The following is a 6,031-nucleotide window of genomic DNA, read 5'->3' as shown; positions in this document are numbered from 1 at the left end:
AGGAGAAGACTGAGAAATCACATAAGCCAAAACTCGACTTGGCTCGAAAATATCCAATATGACAAACTGGTTGGCCAAGGCCTGAGCATCCAAGGCTAAAGGCCTCTTTGCTACCGGTAAGTATGCTAATCTGCCCAAACTCTCCGCCTTACGACTCAAGGCATCGACCACCACATTAGCCTTTCCAGGGTGATAGAGAATGGTGATGTCATAATCCTTAAGCAACTCCAACCACCTCCGCTGCATCAAATTAAGATCATTTTGTTTAAACAGATGTTGTAGACTCCGGTGATCGGTATAAACCTCACAATGGTACAAATAATGCCACCAAATCTTCAAGGCATGAACAATAGATGCTAATTCAAGGTCGTGGACTAGATAATTCTTCTCATGTACCATTAACTGTCTGGATGCATAGGTAATCACCATATCGTCTTGCATCAGCACTACGCCGAGACCAATACGCGACACATTACAATACACAGTATAAGACCCTAAACCTGTTGGCAACACCAATACTGGGGTTGTAGTCAAAGCCATCTTGAGCTTCTAAAAGCTCTCTTCACACTCATCCGACCACCTGAACAGAGCACCTTTTTGGGTCAATTTATTCATAGGCGATACAATAAAGGAGAAACGTCCACAAAACATCGATAATAACCGGCCAAACCGAGAAAACTCTGAATCTTCGTAGATAAAGATGGCCTGGGCCAACTCTGAACTGCCTCTATCTTCTTCGGATCCACCTTAATTCCTTCACTAGACACTATGTGTCCCAAGAATGCTACCGAACTAAGCCAGAACCCACACTTAGAGAATTTGGCATATAGTCTCTCCTCTCTCAACCTCTGTAATACAATACCCAAGTGATGTACATGCTCCTTCTGGCTACGTGAGTACACCAGGATATCATCAATAAATACCACGACAAATGAATCAAGATAAGGTTGGAATACACTATTCATCAAGTGCATAAATGTTGCTGGGGCGTTGGTCAGCCTAAAAGACATCACAAGAAATTCATAGTGACCATAACGGGTCCTGAATGCCGTCTTTAGAATATTCGAATCCCGAATTTTCAACTAGTGATACCCTGATCTCAAATCAATTTTGGAGAATACCCTCGCTCCCTGAAGTTGGTCAAATAAATCATCAATACGTGGCAAAGGATATTTGTTCTTGATTGTAACTTTGTTCAGTTGTCTATAATCAATGCACATCTGTATAGTACTATCTTTCTTTTTCACAAACAAAATCGATGCACCCCAAAGTGACACTAGGCCTAATAAACCCCTTATCAAGGAGTTCCTAAAGTTGCTCTTTCAATTATTTCAATTCAGCTGGTGCCATACGATATTGAGGAATAGAAATGGGCTGAGTGCCCAGCACCAAGTCAATACCGAAATCAATATCCCTGTCGGGTGGCATACCCGGCAAGTCTGCAGTAAATACATCCGAAAAGTCTCGCACGAGCGGTACTGAATCAATAGTAGGAGTCTTCGTATCAACATCTCTCATAAAGGCCAAATATGACAAACACCCATTCCAAACCATATGTTGGGTCTTCAAATAGGAAATTACCCTGCTTGGAACATAATCTAGCGAACCTTTCCTTTTGACCTTTGTCAACCCTGGCATTGCTAATGTCATGGTTTTTGTGTGACAGTCCAAAATAGCATAACATGGAGACAACTAATCCATACTAAGGATTACAACGAAATCAACCATACTGAGCAATAAAAGATCAACTCTAGTCTCCAGCCTCCCAATAGTTACCACACAAGACCGATACACACGGTCCACAGTAATAATATCGCCCACCGACGTAGATACACGAACAAGTGAAATAAGGATTCACGATGCATATTCAGATAATAAGCAAAATATGATGATACATACGAATAAGTGGAACCAGGGTCAAATAATATAGAAGCCTCCATGTGGCACACTAAAACAGTACGTGTGATCACTACATCTGAAGCAACATCATCTGGCCTGGCAGGAAAAGCATATAATCGGGCCTAACCGCCACCTGGTCGACCTCCCCCTCTTGGGCGACTGCTAGCTGACTGAGCACCACCCCGAGCTGGCTGGGCGGGTGGCAAAGTAACTGGTGCTGAAGTTGTAGTCTGACACCTCTGCTGCACTGGACCTCCTGGGGGACGAGGACACTACCTCCACATATGCCCAAACTCCCCACACTCAAAGCAACTCCCCTGTACTGGTGGTGGTGCGGACTGAATCGGGCCCCCAGAACCAGAATAACTGCTAGAAGCACCCGGTGCAAATGGACCCTGAACTGAAGGGGCACGGGACGAACTTTAGGATGGAAGGGCACCGAGAGATGGCTGACCCTGATGAGAACTGTATGAACCATGATTGGATGATGCATCATGGTGAAATGGACGACCCGTCTGGGCGTGCCTGTAAGGACGACCCCTGCCGCGGTAAAACTAACCCCTGAAGGAACACCACTGAAATCACCTGGTCCACGAGGCCTCTTGGCCTCCCTCTCACCACACTCCTAACTATGGACTACCTCTATCTGCCAAGCAATGTCAATTACCTCATCAAAAGTAGCACCAGATACCATCTCCCTAGTCATAAGTAACCGCAGCTGATATGTGAGGCCATCAATGAACCTCCTAATCCTCTCCCTATCAGTGGGAACCAACCAACCTGCATGACGAGCCAACTCAGAAAACCTCATCTCATACTGGGTCACAGACATGCCATCTTGCCGAAGTTGCTCAAACTGTCTGTGTAGCTCCTCCCTACGAAACTGCGACACGAACTTCTCCAAAAAGAGATAGAGAACTCCTGCCATGTAAGTGGTACTGCACCGACCGGCCTGCGCCTCTCATAAGCCTACCAACATCTGAAGGCAGCCCCAGAAAACTAAAAAGTAGTGAACGAGACCCCACTGGTCTCCAAAATACCCGATGTCTGAAGCATCCGCTGGCACTGATCTAGAAAACCATGAGCATCCTCTGTCTCAGCACCGCTAAATGATGGAGGTCGAAGTCTCCCAAATCTCTAAAGTCTCTTCTGCTCATCATGTGCTATAACGGGGACTATAGGGGCCTAAGCAGCTGCAACTGGCTGGGCTGGAAGTGCCTCCGATATCTGAAGTCCCTACACTACCTGATCTGGAGTACGGGCAACATGGGTATGAGTACCTCCCCTGGCCTGAGAAAATCTCACAAATACTAGATATAATACACTCCCAAAATCCGGTGTCACTAAGTACATGAGCATCTATATATTACAAGTCTGAAAAGTACGGTCTATAATAGTCTGAGACCAAATATAATAAACAAGGAGATACGGAAGCAGAGACAAGGTCTGCGAAACACGGCAGCTACCTCTGAATCTCCGAAAAATTAACTGTACAAAAGAATCAACACCTATTGTGTCCGAGATTACCTGGATCTGCACACGAAGTACATGGTGTAGTATGAGTACAACCAACTCAGTAAGTAACAATAATAAATAAGAACTGAAAGTAGTGACGAGTTTCACGGCTAAGTCCAAATACAGTAATTTTCAACACAAAAAGGGTAGGCATGCTCTCAAGTTCAACATTTGAAATTCCACAGTAATTTCATATCAACTTTGACTGAAACAGAAGATAATGTCTTTCAGAAATTTCCAAAACAATGATATATGACAGCTGAAATGCAGCAATAATGAAATCAATGCATCCTCTCAGAGTAACAGTCACCCAGTCCTCCCATTCACTCCAACCTCACAGTCACTCTTTCCTCACAGTCACTCATTCCTCTCAGTCACTCAGCACTCGGCATTCGGCACTCGCACTCAGTAGGTACCTACGCTCAATGGGGGTGTGTACAGACTCCGAAGGGGCTCCTTCACCACAAGCGTTATATCAAGCCAATCATGGCATAATCAATGAAATATGTTGCGACGTGCAGCTCGATCCCATAAATATCCTCACAATTAGGCCCACGACCTCACTCAGTCATCAACCTCTCCAGTCTCTCGGGCTCTCAGAAATCATGATAAGCAACCCAAACATCAATGATATGATGCATCAATAATGAAAAATAGAGACTAAGAAGAAATGTGCAAATAAAATTGTGAGTGAGTGCAAAATAATAATTTAGCAAATAATTCCATAAATACACGACCTTTGTTTGGTCCCAATAGTGTAAACACATAGTTTAAATATGATTTATAGTTCGATTTCTCTAAAATGTGAAAATATACGGATATCAACAGATTATTCAACTACACGGTTCTATAAAATTGACCAAGTCACAGTTCCTACGGTACACGCTAACACGCCCATCACCTAGTATGTGGGTCACCTCAAATCCAATCACATAACACATAATCTGGGGTTTCATACCCTCAGGACCAAATTTAGAATTGTTACTTACCTCAAAGCATGTAATTCTTTATTCTGCAATGCCCTTGCCTCGCGAATCGGCCTCCAAACGCCTCGAATTCAGCCACAAATAATCTGATTCAATCAATAAAATTATAGGAATTAATTCCATATGAAAATACAAATTTTCCATCAAAAACCGAAATTTCACCCAAAATTCGCTCGTAGGTCCCACATCTCGGAACCCGACAAAAGTTACAAAATCCGAAAGTTCATTCAGCTATGAGTCCACTCATACAAATTTTATCAAATTCTGACATCAACTCGACCCTCAAATCTTCAAATTAAACCAAGAGGGTTTTCTAAATTTTTCAACTTAATTTACCGATTAAATGTTAAAAACAACAATGGATTCGGGTAATTTGACCAATACTGAGTTAAGAACATTTACCCCCCTTATTTTTCTTGAAAATCTCCCAAATATCGCCTCTTCCCGGGCTTCAATCCGTCAAAAATGAAAAATGGGACAAACTCCCATTTTCAGAACTTAAACTTTCTGTCCAGACTTTTCTTCTTCGCGAACGCGACAGGTCCCTCGCGTTCGCAAAGCACAAAATTGTGTTGTCCAATATTGCCCTTCGCGAACGCGATACTTTTCGGGAAAACCTTCGCAAACGCGAAGGCAAAAATCCTCACCAGCTATTTTCCCTTTTTCGCGAACGTGATGCCCAATCACGAACGCGATGAACAACCTCGCCTCCCCCCCCCAGCTCCTCTTCGCAAACATGAGACCCCACTCGCAAACACGAAAAGCAAATCTTGCATGCCTCAAGTTTCCTTTCGAGAACGCGAGAACCCACTCGTGAACTCGAAGAAGGAAACCAGACACAGGCATTAGAAAATTCCAGCAGTTGTTTAAGTCCAATCTTTCGATCCGTTAACCATCCGAAACTCACCTGAGGCCCCTGGGACCTCAACCAAATACACCAACAAGTCCTAAAATATCATACGAACTTAGTCGAAACCTCAAATCACATCAAACAATGCTAAAATCACCAATCACACCCCAATTCAAGCTTAACGAAAACTAACGAATTCCAACTTCTACATTCGATGTCGAAACCTATCAATTCAATTCCGATTGACCTCAAATTTTGCACACAAATCATAAATGACATAACAGAGCTATAAAAATTTTCAGAACTAGATTCCGACTCTGATATCAAGAAGTCAACTACCCGGTCAAACTTCCAAACTTAAATTTCTATTTTAGTCATTTCAAGCCTAATTTAACTACGGACTTCTAAATAGTTTTTCGGACACGCTCCTAAGTCCAAAATTACCATACGAAACTATTGAAATCATCAGAACTCTATTGCGGGGTCGTTTACACATAAGTTAACATATGATCACTATTTAACTTAAGCTTTAAACCTTGGAACTAAGTGTTCCATTCCATTCTAAAATCTCACCGGACCCGAACCAATCACCCCGGTGAGTCACATAATAACTGTAAAGCATAAATTGAGAAGTAAATGAATAGCGGGGTTGTAATACTCAAAACGACCGGTCGGATCGTTACAATAAGATTCTTACGCTTTTTTAAAACTTTTCTCTAAAAATGTCACATGCTATGTAACTTTGTTGTATTTCACCTAACAAAGGCAAATCATATGGAGA

Source organism: Nicotiana tabacum, chromosome 19 (genome assembly GCF_000715075.1).
Source record: "Nicotiana tabacum cultivar K326 chromosome 19, ASM71507v2, whole genome shotgun sequence".
Lineage (NCBI taxonomy): Eukaryota > Viridiplantae > Streptophyta > Magnoliopsida > Solanales > Solanaceae > Nicotiana > Nicotiana tabacum.
Note: the sequence above shows the minus strand (reverse complement) of the source record.